This window comes from Sceloporus occidentalis, unplaced genomic scaffold (genome assembly GCF_023333645.1).
Source record: "Sceloporus occidentalis isolate IW3139 unplaced genomic scaffold, rSceOcc1.0.p SCAF_268, whole genome shotgun sequence".
NCBI classification, from domain to species: domain Eukaryota; kingdom Metazoa; phylum Chordata; class Lepidosauria; order Squamata; family Phrynosomatidae; genus Sceloporus; species Sceloporus occidentalis.
In genome coordinates, this window is record NW_028317248.1 from 94849 (window position 1) to 113737 (window position 18889).

Sequence of the window (18889 nt, forward strand, 5' to 3'; positions counted from 1 at the left end):
ATAAGTACAAAACAAGCACACAATATTCAGAAAAAGCAAAAATTCAATAGGCCAGGGAATAGGCCAGGAAACTCATGGATCACAACTTAAAACTCAAAAAAATAAAAAAATAAACCAATTCTAACCAAAACTTTGCATGACCTCAGGCATTCGAATGCTCATGATTGCAACAGCTGTTTCAGCCTAGCACAGCTGTAGCCTTACAAAACCAAAACATCCTAACATTTCCCAGGCTTCAAAAGAATTCAGGCCTAACACACTAATCTTATCAACTTTAATTGGAAAAATAATTTAGCTGGATTGCCAATCAGAAGATTGCAGGTTTATAATTTAAAACCCAAAAAGCACAATGGAAAGACTTCTGCAGAATTCAAAAACAGAAAGTCTCTTTGGTCTTCACTTAAAAACAATTGCATTTAAAAAACATATACAAATTTCCAAAGGCACAACTTAAACTTCATTTTAAAAACCCATGAGAGCATCTTGAGGCCAGAAAATAAAAACAAAATATTGAGCAAAAAGCTGCTTGCCTGTAAATTAAAAATACCAAAAACAAGCTTGCATTCTCTGGTCAGATAGAATCCAGTCTGGCTGCTATTGATGTAATATGAACTCTCTCTACAAACACACACACACTTCCCACTCAAAGAAAAACAAACCAGCTTAATGCAATCTCTTTTAACAAGCATCTTCATAGATCACCCTTAACAAGACATTTACTATTTGTTCATCTAAGTCTAAAGCACAACATCTATTCTATGAACTTAAGGAAAAAACCCTTTGCCTTTAAAAATAGTCTACAAAAATCTCAGCCAGAGGGGAAGAGAAATTTTTTTTAAAACAAGCTTTGAACTTACAACTTACAACGCTGTGCTGCTCCATCTCCTTTAGCCACAGCCAGGAAAAAACCTCTCACAAACAGTGTAGCCAACAAGCCTCGAAGATAATTCCCCAAACGTTTGGCCAAAACTCACCAAATACTTAACTTTCAAAATTACTATTAAAACCAATTACCAAAATCACACCAAAAGCTCTGAAAAGTACCCATGTTGGTGTGAAAGTCACCAGATTGGGAACACGAAACTCCATTCCAGGTTTTCTTTCCAACATAGCTTCTACTGTTGCTTTAGCTTTAGCCAAAGGAAAAGTTTTACAATGCAAACCGTGGGCTTTCCCTAACCCCCCTTTCTCTCCCTAACTCCAGCCAGAACTCAAACCGCTTGTCCATCTGCACCAAACCCATTTCTAAATCTTTCTCAGCCACTTAAACATACTCAAACCTTCTGCAACATTCTTGAGCCTTCAATTTCAATTCAAACCTTGTTTATACTTTCCTCTGTAAACATTTTCCAACCATTTTGCTTGCTAACTCGCTCCATAAGCTTTCTCCTTTCACACACCATCATTTTCACATCCTCATACCTTCAAACATTTTCTTTTATCTTTCTCACAATTTCCTCCACTCTTAGATAACTTCCAACCACAGTCCAGTTCACAAAATCAGGCCACAGCTGAAGCTTACTGGCTAAGCTTAAAACTCACTATTTTATTATTACTATGCCATAACAACAACACCACTATAAAGCACTTATTTCTGCCCATCTTCTTAAAACTTTCACTGACAAAGGGACTTGCAATGTCTCTGGGAAGGCACAGGCTTAATATTCAATTTAGATATGCATTCAAATTTAAGGCAGAACTTTCCCAAAGGCACTGATCATTTAAAATCATAAAAACCTCAAGTTAAAACACCAATTTTCCAAAATTTATCTACAATATACACAAAGGCAATTTCCAATTTTTATAATTTAAACAATTTCAATTTCCCCAAACAACCTGTTTCTACCTCTGGGTTGCTCCTGGCCACTGTCTAACACACAAAGCTAATTCAAAACCCTCTTTTCTTGTCATGTGGGGGCCTTCTTCCCTGATTTGCACCTCTCTCTACAGAGTCTATCTCTATCTTTTCTATCTCTTCCACAATTTGGGCCAAATCAATCTGAATCTTGAACACAGCTTCTTTAATACTAGTTAATCTCTCATCCTTTTTAAACACCAATTCTCTGCAACTATTCAACCCAGGTGGGCTTTTTCCAACAGTCTTATACCAATAGAAAATATACAAATAATCATTGAGTAACCCTCTTTCTGGCTCCAATGTTTTAGAATACAACTGCAAGACAATGTCAATATCTATACAACCCTCTCGCGGCCAATTTGGCAAAATCTGACTCCAAACATCTTTACACAAAAAGATTAATCGCTCCTTTTTCAAATGTTTCCCCATGCCTTTCCTAAAACATTCATCAAAATGACCAACCATGTAATCCAAAGGAGTTTTACCTCCCTCAGCCATTCTTAGACACAAAACAACAAAAGACCACAAGCACAATTTCAACAGGCGCAAACACTATAGTACACACTGGACAGATTGCAAAACCCACAAATCTCAGACACTACATACAGACAAATTCCACACGTTATATACCCACGGTTTACTCTTTACTGGAACTCAACAGTCTTTACTGAAGCCTCCACCACAACCAGACAGAATGAAACAAAATATCACAACCATAATTTATACTCACAATAGACCAATGCTCTCCTCCAACTCTCCACCAGCACCTAACTTCTAGCTATTTAAAACAAAATACCACAGAAGGGAAAGGTTTGCCACCACACAAAAGGTAAAACAATTTATTGGCACTTGGAGATCAGTAGATTAACTACCCCAGCACAACTGAGCAAGTGCCTTATACTTCCACACTGATCCCACACTTTGGCAATCAATACTTACACCACAATCTACCTCCTTTCAGTTCCCAGTTCCTTGCTTATGTTCCCTAGGGGCCCGGTTCCTGAGTTTTGGCAAGAAGGCTTCTCTGGGCAGAACCTTTGCTACTGGCTCAGCTAACACAGGGAGGGGGTCCTTTCTCCCACTCGCATCCAAAGATTTGGACCGGTCAACGAGGCTCCCTTTTTAGTGCACTTTTCCCTATATTTTATACTTTACCTGTTCCTGAAGAGATGATTCTTTTTCTATTTTTTCTTTTCCCTTTCCTTTCCCCCCAGTGAATTTTCAAATTACTAAATGGTCTCACATAGGCTAAACTCTGTTCCTACCACTGAGCCAATCCTTATGTTCAGCCCTTCCAATCAAGATGTTGGATGGCGCCAGGGCCTTCTCACAAGGGTCCGCTCAATGCCAAAAACACACAGAGCCTGCAGGAAGATAAGTTCTTCCACTCTTTGCCAATTCTTGCTTGCCTTTACTCCTGGCTGGCTCGCCAAATATGTAACAGAAATGTCAGGAAACTTAAATTTCTAGGATTTGCAGAGCAATAGAATTAGCAAGAGGACCTAGTAATTGAAAATCCATAAGTTTATTTCCAATTGTCGACAAAGGAAAACAATGAACTCAGTGGAATTCAAGTTCCAAAATCTGAGACCCCGAACAAGACAAAATGGCTCTTTTTATATTATTCAAGACAAAGAAGCTTCTTCAATACACCTGATTGGCTAATTACAATTTAAACATACAGAATTCTTACAATCAGAACAGAAATACATGCATACATTAAAACTGCATCATCACTCCTTACCCCCTCCTGTAGCCTTCCTCCTAACCTTGCTTCTGAATGTCCTTATCTCAGTAGTTTATGTTATGTCTTTTTACTGGTGCCAGCTTCCATCCAGGTCAAGATGCACTCCTTATTCCTTTGCTCTAGTTTCTCTAAACTCCAAGCCTTTATTTCAAAAACCATCTCTCTGGCTGACAAAGGTGACTCCATCTTTCTATAGTTTTTTTATTTCAACAAGGAATATTTCCACCACACCTCCACCTCAGACTCAGAGGACAGACCTGGCTCCTGGCAGCAGGGCATGGCAAGCCCTCACCTGGAGCGCCACCTTCATTTCAAACCCCAAAGGGGGAAAGTTCCCAGAGACCTTCCCTGCAGAGTCTTGTAGGGCCAATTGGCTGTGAGGTTTGAGGTGCTTCTGGTGAGATGCAGTTGTAGGGCAACACATTTGGAAGGCACCCATTTGGGGAAGAGGAAGAGAGAGGGAGGTGCGGCGGAGAACAGGAGCTGGAATCACCTCTTCCTCTGGATAGAACTGGATTGCAGCTCCCAGCAGCTTCTAGCAAGCATGACCAATGGTGAGGGAGAGTGGGAGCTGCAGTCCATCAACATCTGAAAATCTACCTGATTCCCATCCCTGTTGGAAAGGTTGGGTTGCTTTTAAGGAGTTTGCGGAGGGTGGCTTGCCCCCAAATTTGTTGGGCAATCAGCTCAGGACTGGCATCTCTGCCAGGATGATGTTCCTGCCACCCTCATGCTTGACCTCGCCTGAGCCAGGGAAGAGCTGCCACACTCTGAGGCATTCCTAGTATATTTGTGCAAATCATTCATCAATCATCCCTCTCTTCCACAGCCTTTTTTGGTCCAGCGGAGCTGCTGGACAAGCAGAAGAGGGCGAGGCTTGCTTTCTCTTGCCAGACCCAAACTTCAGCATCCTTCCCAGCAGCGCACTAGGTGATGCCCCCCGCACCCTCCTGGCAATGCCTATGGCCATCTTTCTGGCCGGGGCAGTCAGGCACTGGGCTGTCTCCCTTCCTGACCTCTCACACCAAGTTATAGCCGGTGCCCTGACTGAGGTGCTCTGGCCAGTGCTGGAGGAAATGCTTGCCTTTGCGTGGAATGGGAATCTCTGGCTTCAATAATCTTATTCAAGAAGAATATGCAAAGATTCCAAGGAAGTCAGTGAGCATGTGAAATAAAAGTACTGTCAGTCCTCGGTATACGCTGGGGTTTGGTTCCAGGACCCACGGTGGATGCCAAAGCCCATGCATGCTCAAGTTACAGTGGACCCTTGTTATACGCTGGGGTTTGGTTCCAAGATCCCCTGTGTATTACAAAATCCGTGTATGCTCAAGTGCCATTCAATACAGTGACATAGCAAAATGGTGTCTCTTATAAAGAATGGAAAATCAAGGTCTGATATTTGAAATTTATACTTTTTTTATCATTTTCAAACCGTGTATGCTTGAATCTGTGTATAAAATAATCCATGTATAAGAAGGGCTGACTGTACCTTAAATACAAGGGCATACTAAAATAGTGTCCCTTAAATAAAATAAAATAAAAAGAGTTACTTTTTGGAACTGATAAATTTTGAAAATATTTTCAAGGTCTGGATGCTTGAATCCGTGGACAAACATCCGTGGAAATTAGCTGAGAAACAAAGCAGTCCCAGATTGCAAGCAGACCTCTAGAAATTGCCTTTGGCATCCCAGGGAGCCTCCACAGCTGGTCCAGAAACAGTCTAATTTTATGTTATCTAAGCAGAAAGGCAGACTAGTCCATCTTCTGGGATTAAGCTGGAGCCACGTCTAGCCAGCAAGAAAGGTCTGAAAGAGAAACAGCATGGTGCCATGGACTGAGGGCTGGACTAGGACCGGGAGACCAGGATTCGAATCCTCACTCAGCCTTGGAAATCAATGGGTGAGCCTGCATATATCACACTCTCTCAGCCTCAAAGGAAGGCTCTTCTGAATAAATATGGACATAAAAGAGACCCCTACGACTAAGTATTATACAGCGGTTTGAGTATTGGCCTAGTACTCTGAGAAAGTTTAAATCCCCACTCGGCTATAGAAACTCACTGGCTGCCCTTGGGCAAGTTACACTTTCTCAGTCTCAGAAGAAGGCAATGGTAGCAAGGTTTTTACCAGAGGACCTCAAGGTGTGGGGCGGATTGTATGGGAGAAGGCGATCCCGTAAGTAAGGTTATAACCAAGACCTTGTACTGTGCCCTGGAATTAATAGGCAGCCAATTAATAGATTTTAATATAGGTGTGATATGGTCACCTCTAGATCTTCCAGTGACCACTCTGACAGCCATATTTTGGATTAGTTGAATTTTCCAGACTTGGTACAAGGGTAGCCTAGCACATTACAGAAGTCAAGACGTGAGGTTACCAGAGCATGCATTATAGTTTTCGGGTCTACAGGTTCCAGGAAGGGGCGCAGTTGGCATATCAACCAACGCTAATAACAGGCACTCCTGGCCATCGCATCTATCTGAACTCACATCTGGAGCAACGGATTCAGGAGCACCCCCAAACTGCAAACACAGTCTTTTAGGGGATGTGTGACCCCATCCAGGAATGGTTGACAAACCTCCATACCTGGATTAGGATCTCCATCAAGTACCTCGGTCTTATCTGGATTCAGTTTTAATCTGTTTCTCCTTATCCAGCACATTACTGCCCTAAGACATTCATTCAGAGGGGAGATGCCTTCCTTAGTTGATGCAGAGGTCTGGGGCATGAAGAGATATAGTTGGGTGTCATCAGCGTACTGATAGCACTCCACTCCATGTCTCCAGATGATCTCTCCCAGCGGTTTCATGTAGATGTTAAACAGCATTAATGACAGGATGATGCCCTGAGGAATCCCAAATTTAAACTCCCTTTTAAAGGAACAACTGTCCCCAAGCATCTTTGTCTGGAATCTACTTGAGAGATAGGACCGGACCCACTGCAATGCATTGCCCCCGATCCCCAATTCCCTCAGACTTTCCAGAACGATACCATGGTCGATGGTATTGAAAGCCACTGAGAGATCCAAAAGCTTCCACAGGGTCACACTTCATCTGTCGGTGTTCAAGCAAAGATCATCTACTAAGGCAACTATAGCATTCCCGGCTCCGTATCCCGTCTTGAAGCCAGTTTGAAATGGGTCTAGATAATCTGATTCTCCCTCTGCACCAAACAAAGCCCACTGGACCTAGGATAGATTCACTGCAGCTCCCCTACACAACAGATACTCCATGTCTTCTTAGTGTGGTGGGGGATTAGAGGATAGGGAATTGGAGAGGGCCCTGGTTATGTCCCTGTAGCTAGTTGTGAAATGAGGGCATCACAAACAAACAAACAAACAAATAACCTGCTGAAACCTCCAGAGTTCCCCAGTGCTTTTCCCCATCATCAGCCCCTTTCCCAAGAAGGCTGCATCTGCACTATAGAAATAAATCACTTTGAAACTGCTTTAACCACTCAGTGCTATGGAATCCTGGGATTCTACCTTTGGGACACTTAGCCTTCTCTGCCAGAGAGCTCTCATGCCACAACAAACCAAAATTCCCAGGATTTCACAGGATGGAGCCAGGAGAGTTAAAGTGGTTTCGAACCGGATTATTTCTGTAGAGCAGATACAGCCTAAATCGGTTGTAAAAGGATAGAAGCACCCAAGTCTTGTTTTTACTCTCCAAATAATGGTTTTCCTTTTAAAAAATAAGTAGTTTGTTTTAGTCTGTAATCCTTATTTTGTTGTTCTTGTTTGTTTCTATTTTTATTTGGTCATTTGAGATGACTTCCTTCTTGAGTGAAAATCTCTTAATAAGAAACTGGAGAGACTTTTAAAACCTCCCAAAGGAGCTACTTTTGACCTCTTTTGGGGGACTAGCCTCCTCTTAGAAGCCAAAGCCCAATGTTTGTGAAGAAGAAGAATAAGGCTTGTATTAAAACTATCCTCCCCATTTCTGATCCCTTTTAAAACCCATGTTCCCCAGAAGAAGCAGAGCTTTGTAATAAGAAAACCCTCTCTGAAAAGAGACACAAAGGCACACAAACAGACACACTTCCTTCCTTTTGGCCCAAGGAGCCTGGCCTCCTTCTGACTCTGGAGCCTCAGGAGAGAAAGAGAGGCCTCTGTTCAACTGAGGAGGCCTCAGAGAAGGTTCTGGAACATTATTCCCCACAGTCACAAGCAGCACAAAATGGCTGCCAGGACACAAAATGGAATTCTGGGAAATGTAGTTTTGTGAGACATTGGGCCTTCTCTGTCAGAGAGCTCTGGTGCCACAATAAACTCCAATTCCCAGGATTCCCTAGCACTGGGCCAGGGCAGTTAAAGCACTCTCAAACTGGACTATTGCTGCTGTCTGTTTTGGACCTTTCTTGGCCGCAAACTGTCCATATCCTGCAATGCATCTCCTAATTCTGTTGGCAGTCCCTCCCTCCCAACACTTTCTCATTTCCCCCCAAAACCAGAGCAAAGCTGGCAGATGGAAAGAGGTTTTAAAGCAGCATTTAAATCTGCATTATATGCTTTTAAACGACTAAATGTCCCAAATGCTATTATCAGTTTTGTAGCTATTATTACAGAAAGACGTAGATTGCAAACTCCTCAAGTACCTTTATTTTCTGGAGTGAGATGGGCTTTTCCAACTGACTCTCTGTGATGATCTCCGGTGGTCCAAGCAGCCAAACTGCGGTTCTGTAATAATAATAATAATAATAATAATAATAATAATAATAATTTTATACCCCTCTCTTCAGCTAAAAGGCTATCAGAGTGTCTTACAAACTGTTAATTAGACATTTAGGCATTATGGCTCTTAGCCCAGCAGACCCTTAAATTCCTTAAATCATACTGCCATCATCCAGTGAATCATAAAAGGACTTCCCTTAACCTACACTGGGACCAGTTAAGGAACCTTATTTCTCCTTCTTTACTGATCTTCCCAAGCATCAACCGAGCCAAAAGACGTGTAAAAGGAGCGTCGAGTAGTAGATACTCTAAGGAGGTATTTATTATAGCTAACAAAATATAAGTAAAAGATAAGTCATACAAGATATTAAGAGTCTTGCAGGTACAATATTTGTAAGTATATATTATTCAATTCACACAAGCTATTAAAGAAATAAATAAACCTAAGCGTCCAATTCTGAGACTAACTTCCAAGACCCGCTCTTTAACTCTCTCTCTTTCGATCTCCAACCGACACAATTCCCCCAACTGTCTCTTGGTCTCTCAGGCCTTATATCTCATTCTCACGGAAGCTTCCAGAAGAACCTTTATCTTGCTCTCTGATTGGTCAAGAGAGCCTTACATAGCAGTGATGTCATTCTGCGTTTGCATAGACTTCCCTTTACTGCCTGAAGAAAACCTCCATTGACTGGAGCCCTGTTATTACAACAACAACAACAACAACAACAACAACAACCCCTCTTTTACTTGGAAGAGATTCACAACTATACCTTGTTTCCCGGCTGGGAAGAATAGGAGAGTTCCAGAGGTTCCCATTTCCACTAAGATTAGGAGCTCCCAAATTCTCATGGAAGAGGTTTCCTAAGGCATGTGCCAGGACAGAGCAGGGAACGGGCTCCTCATGGGTGAATGGCCGTTTGTCAGCTGAACTTGAGGCTCAGGGTCCCTAAGAAGGAGAGGTGACCAGGCCCCCCCAGAATCCCCTCTGAGCCTCCAGGAGAGCAAGGCTCAGGGAAGGGACAGTCTGCAAGGGGCTGAGAGCCGCTTGGACTAAACCTTGAGGGCACTTTCCTAAAAGCTGGCCAGGATTGGTTTCAGGGGCTGGCATTTTCCTCTCAGAGGACCATCAGGATCTCAAAGACCACTCCCCATTTTGGATTTTGTTTTTTTACTCTGCTGCCCTCAGTGGAGACTTGCTTACTCCTAAGGTGCCATAGAGATGAGCATGGAACGTATAGAGAAGATGGCTTTTGCAGTCTTTTCCACCATTGAGCGTACCTTATGTTGTCTTCAAGCCTGTCAAAAGAGAGCAGGAAAGTAACCAGTAGGAGAAATCAAAGTCCCACATTTGCTTCCATAAGCTCCCCCTGAAGCTTTTCCCAGCATGCCCTAGTCCTCAGTCTCCCTCCCAGGCTCCAGTGTTTCCTAGAGAGATGGAAACCTTCAAGGGAGAGTCTTTGGGAGTCAAGCCAAGCTCTCCTCTGCTTCCCCAAGGCCTCCTTCTCCATCCACTGCTGGTCTTTGGAAGGAAGACCTAGACTGCTCCTGGGAAAGTTACTTTTGGAGGGACAGGGACTCCCAAAACCTCCCAGTCTGGCTCTAACATTAAGTATGTCAAATATCTGCAATGAACTGGGCCGAATGTTATGTCAGGAGTGGGGATTCTGTGGCTCTGTATCCCCATTAAGAAAAAGACTGAATCTCCATGACTGGTGCTATGTTTCATACTCTTGGGATGGGCAGCCAGAAAAACAGAATGCTTCAAAGAATTCAAAGGTTTATTGGATGGAGATAGAAGTACAAGATGCCATATGATCTGAATCAAAAACAGCATCAAAAACTATTTCGCAATTCCACTTTCTCTCCTTTCTGGAAATGCTGATGCGTCAAGGGCTGGATCCTAAGCAAAACAAGACATAAGGTTTGAACTGCTGTGCAATTCAGAGGTCAAGGTGCAATTGTACATGGTTTTTGATATAATTTACTATTTTCAAGGTGTAATTGTATGAATGGTTTAATTTTTTAAAAATAATTATAATTTTAATCCCTTTGCATTGTTTTGTACTGTATTAAGTTTGCTGTTAGCCACCCTGAGTCCCTATATTGGGAGAAAAGATCGATGTATAAAAATAAAATAAATAAACTGGAGATCCCTTGAAGATCAGTGGGTTTCTTGGTGTAAATAGCCCTCCACCAATAGAGACAGAGACTGACTGAGTCTGTCCAGAATTGCTATGGGTCATTTTTGGCACCTGGGTTGTGTCTCCATTGCCCAAACCTAGCACTTTGAAACCATGAAACTTAAAGGACTCTGTCCAGCAGAATCCTGGGATTTCATCTTTCATGAAGTACTTAAAAATATAGCAACTCTCATGAAGGACTGCACTTGGGCTCTCTACCAAGCATCCAGTTCTAAGCACCCCATTCCCAGGTTTCTCTAGGGTGGATCCACAGCCGTTAACATGGCACCAAACTGCTACAGTTGGATAATATGTATAGGACTTTGGTTGCCTACTTTCTGGTGTCCCTCCATCTCTCTTATAGGCGGGTTATAGACCGCCGCTTTGAGGCGGTCTGCCGCCGCCGCCGTTTGCTCCGTAAGGGAGCCGTCGCAGCCACACCGCGTGGCTCCGTTACGGAGCAAAAAAGAAGCTCCAAAATGGAGCTTCTTCTTGCGGCGCCCTAATGACGTCGCGAGGCGCCAGGGGCGCATTCGCGACGTCATTAGGGCCATGACACATTCGGACGCACAGCGTCCGATACGTAAAGATGGCGCTGCCCGTATGAACAGGGCGCCGCCATCTTGTACGTATTCTATGCGTACTAGGGTTAGGGGATGCGGAAGCACCACCGCTTCCTAACCCTAGTACATATAGAATACGTACTAAATGGCGGTCTGTAACCCGCCATAGAGTTGTGAATTCAGGTCCTGAGGTTTGTGAGCTAAAACTTAGAACCTGGGGCAGGGCCTCTAGCGATCTCATTCAGCCAAATGCATAAATTAATAACCACAGCAGCTCACAGCTTGTCATTCAAATCTACTCAATATACTTTCCTGTGTGGAAATGAGAGAAATTTTAAAGGTCTGTTCCCAGATCAAGGGGAAATGATGGAGTTATTCTTTCTCTCTCATTTCGCGAGACGTGATAAAGCACATTAACTTTAGCCTCCTTGCTTCTAGCCAGATGGTGGTTGCAGAGTAGAGAGGTGAGCCCTTGTACCACCAGAACTAGGAGAAAGCAGGAAACTGAGCAAATCCATAGACCCTACAATCTTTGTGCGTTGAAGCAACCAATGAATCAAGCCTTGCAAATTATAATAAGCTACTGCTTTAGCAGCTGAATGGATATTTGCACAGGACCCTTTCCTTTTGCCTGGAGTTGGGCTTCCTTCAAAATGGAGAAGAGGCTCCCTTATCTTCTTCCTGAAGATGATCCCTGAAAACTAGAAGCTCAGTGCCAGGCCCTGATATATGCATCCCTACTGTCCCATGGAAAAAGAGCAAGAAAACACACACGTTACAGGAGAAAAGAAATAATCAATCAATAATTTTATTACAATCAAATCAAAAATGAAATAACATATATAACAAAACTACTCAGTTTTAAAAACAACAATAGGGAGTTAAGAGGTCCTGGGGAAAAGAAGGGAAATCAGGATTTGACTTGAGAGTTAGCGAATGTTTTGTGTTTCAATGAAGGGCTAGAAAGGAGACAGAAATGCATCTTCAGCATCCCCTTTTATGGTTGCAAACAGTTGAATTCTAGCAGCACTTCATTAACACTAATGCTGATGCTTCCGTAATTAATGCTATCCTTCACAGATTCTAGCTATGCAATGAAGAATGAGAATGGTCCAAATAATGCAAAGGTATATTGAATGTTCCTGTAAAGGCAAGGTGCTTTCAAACCAAAAACCTTGAAGCAGAAGTGGCATAAATAAAGATCATAATAGAACTTTACAAAATACAACAAAATGTAAGGTTTGTTTTCCAAAAATGTATTTCCAACCATTAACATTTCTACACTTTCTCTCTAGTGTTAATTTTGAGGCCTCTAAAAGTGTGAATTCTGAGAAAATTGTTTAACACAGTCTTACATTTCTATGGCTTCTTTCCTATATGAATGCTTTGGTGATGTGTAAGGTTGGTACCTGAATGAAAACACTTGCCACACTCCTGGCATTTGTATGTTTTCTCTCTTGTGTGGACTCTGTGATGAACCATGAGGTTTGATTTGTCTGCAAGGTATTTTCCACTCTTCTGGCATATGTAAGGTTTCTCTCCTGTGTGGACTCTCTAATAAACCACAAGTTGCGTCTTCTGAGCAAAGCATTTTCCACACTGCTGGCATTTGTATGTTTTCTCTCTTGTGTGGACTCTGATGAACCATAAGGTTTGATTTGTCTACAATGTATTTTCCACGCTGCTGGCATATCTATGGCTTCTCTCCTGTGTGGACTCTGTATGCAACACAAGGTGCGTCTTCTGAGCAAAGCATTTTCCACACTGCTGGCATTTGTACGGTTTCTCCCCATTCTTTCATGAGTCTCAAATTCGTCTAGAAAGAAGGCCAAAGACAGACAAGGCTCAGCTCAGCATTAAGAGAGGAGAGACCTCACAATCTACAATGGAGCTAAGGAAGCTCAACTAGGAAAACAAATATGAGATGTAACAGATAAACTTATGGATTTTCAATTACTAGGTCCTCTTGCTAATTCTATTGCTCTGCAAATCCTAGAAATTTAAGTTTCCTGAAATTTCTGTTACATATTTGGCGAGCCAGCCAGGAGTAAAGGCAAGCAAGAATTGGCAAAGAGTGGAAGAACTTATCTTCCTGCAGGCTCTGTGTGTTTTTGGCATTGAGCGGATCCTTGTGAGAAGGCCCTGGCGCCATCCAACATATTTGGCGAGCCAGCCAGGAGTAAAGGCAAGCAAGAATTGGCAAAGAGTGGAAGAACTTATCTTCCTGCAGGCTCTGTGTGTTTTTGGCATTGAGCGGATCCTTGTGAGAAGGCCCTGGCGCCATCCAACATATTTGGCGAGCCAGCCAGGAGTAAAGGCAAGCAAGAATTGGCAAAGAGTGGAAGAACTTATCTTCCTGCAGGCTCTGTGTGTTTTTGGCATTGAGCGGACCCTTGTGAGAAGGCCCTGGCGCCATCCAACATCTTGATTGGAAGGGCTGAACATAAGGATTGGCTCAGTGGTAGGAACAGAGTTTAGCCTATGTGAGACCATTTAGTAATTTGAAAATTCACTGGGGGGAAAGGAAAGGGAAAAGAAAAAATAGAAAAAGAATCATCTCTTCAGGAACAGGTAAAGTATAAAATATAGGGAAAAGTGCACTAAAAAGGGAGCCTCGTTGACCGGTCCAAATCTTTGGATGCGAGTGGGAGAAAGGACCCCCTCCCTGTGTTAGCTGAGCCAGTAGCAAAGGTTCTGCCCAGAGAAGCCTTCTTGCCAAAACTCAGGAACCGGGCCCCTAGGGAACATAAGCAAGGAACTGGGAACTGAAAGGAGGTAGATTGTGGTGTAAGTATTGATTGCCAAAGTGGGATCAGTGTGAAAGTATAAGGCACTTGCTCAGTTGTGCTGGGGTAGTTAATCTACTGATCTCCAAGTGCCTATAAATTGTTTTACCTTTTGTGTAGTGGCAAACCTTTCCCTTCTGTGGTATTTTGTTTTAAATAGCTAGAAGTTAGGTGCTGGTGGAGAGTTGGAGGAGAGCATTGGTCTATTGTGAGTATAAATTATGGTTGTGATATTGTGTTTCATTCTGTCTGGTTGTGGTGGAGGCTTCAGTAAAGACTGTTGAGTTCCAGTAAAGAGTAAACCGTGGGTATATAACGTGTGGAATTTGTCTGTATGTAGTGTCTGAGATTTGTGGGTTTTGCAATCTGTCCAGTGTGTACTTTTAAATCCTAATCTATAGTGTTTGCGCCTGTTGAAATTGTGCTTGTGGTCTTTTGTTGTTTTGTGTCTAAGGATGGCTGAGGAAGGTAAAACTCCTTTGGATTACATGGTTGGTCATTTTGATGAATGTTTTAGGAAAGGCATGGGGAAACATTTGAAAAAGGAGCGATTAATCTTTTTGTGTAAAGATGTTTGGAGTCAGATTTTGCCAAATTGGCCGAGAGAGGGTAGTATAGATATTGACATTGTCTTGCAGTTGTATTCTAAAACATTGGAGCCAGAAAGAGGGTTACTCGATGATTATTTGTATATTTTCTATTGGTATAAGACTGTTGGAAAAAGCCCACCTGGGTTGAATAGTTGCAGAGAATTGGTGTTTAAAAAGGATGAGAGATTAACTAGTATTAAAGAAGCTGTGTTCAAGATTCAGATTGATTTGGCCCAAATTGTGGAAGAGATAGAAAAGATAGAGATAGACTCTGTAGAGAGAGGTGCAAATCAGGGAAGAAGGCCCCCACATGACAAGAAAAGGGGGTTTTGAATTAGCTTTGTGTGTTAGACAGTGGCCAGGAGCAACCCAGAGGTAGAAACTTATTGTTTGGGGAAATTGAAATTGTTTAAATTATAAAAATTGGAAATTTCCTTTGTGTATATTGTAGATAAATTTTGGAAAATTGGTGTTTTAACTTGAGGTTTTTATGATTTTAAATGATCAGTGCCTTTGGGAAAGTTCTGCCTTAAATTTGAATGCATATCTAAATTGAATATTAAGCCTGTGCCTTCCCAGAGACATTGCAAGTCCCTTTGTCAGTGAAAGTTTTAAGAAGATGGGCAGAAATAAGTGCTTTATAGTGGTGTTGTTGTTATGGCATAGTAATAATAAAATAGTGAGTTTTAAGCTTAGCCAGTAAGCTTCAGCTGTGGCCTGATTTTGTGAACTGGACTGTGGTTGGAAGTTATCTAAGAGTGGAGAAAATTGTGAGAAAGATAAAAGAAAGTGTTTGAAGGAATGAGGATGTGAAAATGATGGTGTGTGAAAGGAGAAAGCTTATGGAGCGAGTTGATAATGGTTTGGATAATGGTTGGAAAATGTTTACAGAGGAAAGTATAAACAAGGTTTGAATTAAAATTGAAGGCTCAAGAATGTTGCAGAAGGTTTGAGTATGTTTAAGTGGCTGAGAAAGATTTAGAAATGGGTTTGGTGCAGATGGACAAGCGGTTTGAGTTCTGGCTGGAGTTAGGGAGAGAAAGGGGGGTTAGGGAAAGCCCACGGTTTGCATTGTAAAACTTTTCCTTTGGCTAAAGCTAGAATAGTAGAAGCTATGTTGGAAAGAAAACCTGGAATGGAGTTTCGTGTTGCCAATCTGATGACTTTCACACCAAAATGGGTACTTTTCAGAGCTTTTGGTGTGATTTTGGTAATTGGTTTTAATAGTAATTTTGAAAGTTAAGTATTTGGTGAGTTTTGGCCAAACGTTTGGGGAATTATCTTCGAGGCTTGTTGGCTACACTGTTTGTGAGAGGTTTTTTCCTGGCTGTGGCTAAAGGAGATGGAGCAGCACAGCGTTGTAAGTTGTAAGTTCAAAGCTTGTTTTAAAAAAAAATTCTCTTCCCCTCTGGCTGAGATTTTTGTAGACTATTTTTAAAGGCAAAGGGTTTTTTCCTTAAGTTCATAGAATAGATGTTGTGCTTTAGACTTAGATGAACAAATAGTAAATGTCTTGTTAAGGGTGATCTATGAAGATGCTTGTTAAAAGAGATTGCATTAAGCTGGTTTGTTTTTCTTTGAGTGGGAAGTGTGTGTGTGTTTGTAGAGAGAGTTCATATTACATCAATAGCAGCCAGACTGGATTCTATCTGACCAGAGAATGCAAGCTTGTTTTTGGTATTTTTAATTTACAGGCAAGCAGCTTTTTGCTCAATATTTTGTTTTTATTTTCTGGCCTCAAGATGCTCTCATGGGTTTTTAAAATGAAGTTTAAGTTGTGCCTTTGGAAATTTGTATATGTTTTTTAAATGCAATTGTTTTTAAGTGAAGACCAAAGAGACTTTCTGTTTTTGAATTCTGCAGAAGTCTTTCCATTGTGCTTTTTGGGTTTTAAATTATAAACCTGCAATCTTCTGATTGGCAATCCAGCTAAATTATTTTTCCAATTAAAGTTGATAAGATTAGTGTGTTAGGCCTGAATTCTTTTGAAGCCTGGGAAATGTTAGGATGTTTTGGTTTTGTAAGGCTACAGCTGTGCTAGGCTGAAACAGCTGTTGCAATCATGAGCATTCGAATGCCTGAGGTCATGCAAAGTTTTGGTTAGAATTGGTTTATTTTTTTATTTTTTTGAGTTTTAAGTTGTGATCCATGAGTTTCCTGGCCTATTCCCTGGCCTATTGAATTTTTGCTTTTTCTGAATATTGTGTGCTTGTTTTGTACTTATTTCAACTGCTAATTTTTGAGGCCATAGCTTTTGTATTTTTGAGCTCAAAGATGCCTGCAAAGTCTTTCTAATGTCATGTTAAATTGGCTTGTTTTAAATCATTCTTTGTTCCTGGTTTTAATTTTTAATTTTGCTCTTGAATATTTTGATTTGTTTTTATTCCTGATTATTGACTGCAATAATTGGTTTTTTTTGTTTTAAATTTCTGGCCTAAAGTTTTTGAAATGATTTTTTGTTATAACAGATGCTGAGAACTATTTTTATATTTTTAAGTTTTGAGAATGGTTTTTGTATATTGTTTTAGCTTGAATTTTTATTTTATTTTTATAATATCTAAATGTGTTTTTGAAAGCACTCGAAGTTTCTTTTTGTGATTTTGGAACCCAGAGATCCAGAATATAATTGTTATATTCTGGTTAATTAGTGATTGTCAATTTGATTCACACTCATTGAAATTTATAATTTTTGTTATTTTGAAAAAATAACATGGCGAGCCAGTTGATCCTATGTTGAATTATTATGTGGTTCTGGAATGGAATAAGGAACGATATGAAAGTATTAAAGAAACTGGTATCCTACTATATTGTAGCAAGAGAAAATTTGGAAACACTTTACAAATTCAAATTCTGGTTTCCACTGCCAGACGTAATCAAAGTTAATCAAGTTAAACTCAAGCCAGCATGTGTGAAATTGTATCCTAATTCCAAGCTAGAATATATCATTTTGGCCTGAGAGGAGTGACTAAAAAAAGAGCATGAACTGATTTTTTAGTCCTGAGTAAAAAGGAAAGAAGTCCCTCTATCATAGTTTTGTTTTTTCCTGTTCCCTGTTCTGTTGTCAAACTGTTGTGGATTCAAATGAGATAAAGCTGTGAGTACATTGGGTCAGAGTTAAAGTTTCATATTCAGTATGTACATGTAAATGCAGTCTGTAAAATTAAGGTTACATATGTATTTAAAAAAGCATTCAAAAGGTCCAAAGATGCAGGCATAGATAAAAACCTAAAGCATAAAGAGCTCAGAATGACCCAAGAATGATCCAGGGGATCTGTTGTTAGTTAGAGTTAGCAGTGAGACATAAATTCTAGAAGAGAAATATCTTAGCAAAGCCTATAAGAGGGGAGTTAATGAAATGTGGCTAAAGTATACCTTTAATGTATTCATAACATTCTAATAACTTGTCAATTAGTATTTTTCAGTGTTTTTTGCTTTTCCTTTGCCTGGGAAAAGGGGGGGCACAGATAAGAGGAACGAAGTTTAAGCCCCACTTACAACCGGAAGCTGAGTGGGCTCTACTTCACCATCAATCAAGAAAAGCTAGGCTGCACCTTTCCAGGACTTCAGGTGCTCTACGCCAGCTCCTCTGAAAGAAAGATTTCAAATGCTCTCTATCACCCCTTTTTGCTTTTATGATTTCCTATATGTTTGTTATAAGTGATGCACAAAAATAATAAAAAGAATACACATACAGGTGCATGTCCCATTTTCACACCCCGGAAGCTGAAATGGGCACCACCTTGGACTTCAATCAAGTTTGAGCTGAAGCTCCATCAAAATATTATTTTTCAGAGACATTGCCTCTTTTTCTTGTCTATATTCCTTGTTTGTGTTCTTTATTCATGTTTCTGTTTGTTGTCTGAGGTTTTTATAAGTGATTAATGCTAAAAGTGATAAAGTTCAATCATACATACTCTCAAATCAAATCACATCCCAAAACATAAGCCTACATATACATGCACATATGTTCCTGACATAAGCAATAACATGATTTTCACAATAAAGTTAATAAAGCAATCCTATTGAAAAGAAGAAATAAGCTCATCAAGCTCCATGATCAAAGACATAATTGTGTTTGTCGTCAGGATTCCTATTGTTAAGTGTGGAATTGGCATGAAATTCAAGTCAAGCATGGTAAGTTTTTTCTCAGGACGCTCTTTGAAAGGAGGGAGACTTTTATACATCTGGAGATAGTCTTAAAGTGTGAAGGCCAGATCTATTCTGATTAAATGGCATTACACAACAAGAGCTATTCCATAGTGATCTCCCTGAGGAAACGTGAGACGGAAGATGCCCCTGGAGTGGAGGAACATCTGAAACATGCGGCACCCTGGGCATTCCTATTCTGTTATGAGAGTAGTCCAGAGAAGCATAGTAACAGTTGCTTGGCAAGAGTCTGTAACATCAGGCTAAAAATTATAGTTTCTCAATGAGAGGTGATTCTGACAGCAGATACAATATTCTTTATAGTGGAGTTTTCCTATTGAATCATGA